A 507-nucleotide genomic window follows, 5' to 3' on the forward strand; every position below is an offset into this window, starting at 1 on the left:
CCTCTGCCAGGACCGTATCTTCCAGACTGATGGGCGAGAACCATATGATTGAACACAACACGCACCATCGACTTGACCCACTTTCAATTGTTTTCCACCATCAACTGAGTTCAATTTTAACACCCTCTCCAAGGAGAGTGAATGAAGGACTCTGACATTAGGGAAATGCCAGTTAGGAGGCAGGTGCTTTACATACATTCTATCACTTACTGCCCATGCCAATCATTGACAGCCACCTCTTACAAATAAGAAAACGGAGGCGCAGAGAGGGCAGGTAACTTGCCGAAGATTTCAGAGCTGAAACCAAGCTTTACAGCTCTGCAGACCACCAGCACCTGCTGCGGTGAAGTTAACACGCAGGTCCCTAGGCCACCACCCAGAGTTCCTGTGTAGTAGATCTGGTAGGAGACCAAGTGAAATTGAGACCAAGGAACCCGAATGTTTTAATGTCTCAAGTCTGAACACCTCTGCAGACCAGGATGTGTGATGGGGGGGGGGGGGGGGGGG

General features: G+C 49.9%; 1 protein-coding gene across 1 annotated transcript in view; it reads right to left on the minus strand.

Moving 5' to 3' along the window:
* Positions 1–507, minus strand: part of COG7 (component of oligomeric golgi complex 7) — a 63,981-nt gene that overhangs the window by 57,282 nt on the left and 6,192 nt on the right.

The sequence above is a fragment of the Myotis brandtii genome, unplaced genomic scaffold (genome assembly GCF_000412655.1).
Source record: "Myotis brandtii unplaced genomic scaffold, ASM41265v1 scaffold707, whole genome shotgun sequence".
Lineage (NCBI taxonomy): Eukaryota > Metazoa > Chordata > Mammalia > Chiroptera > Vespertilionidae > Myotis > Myotis brandtii.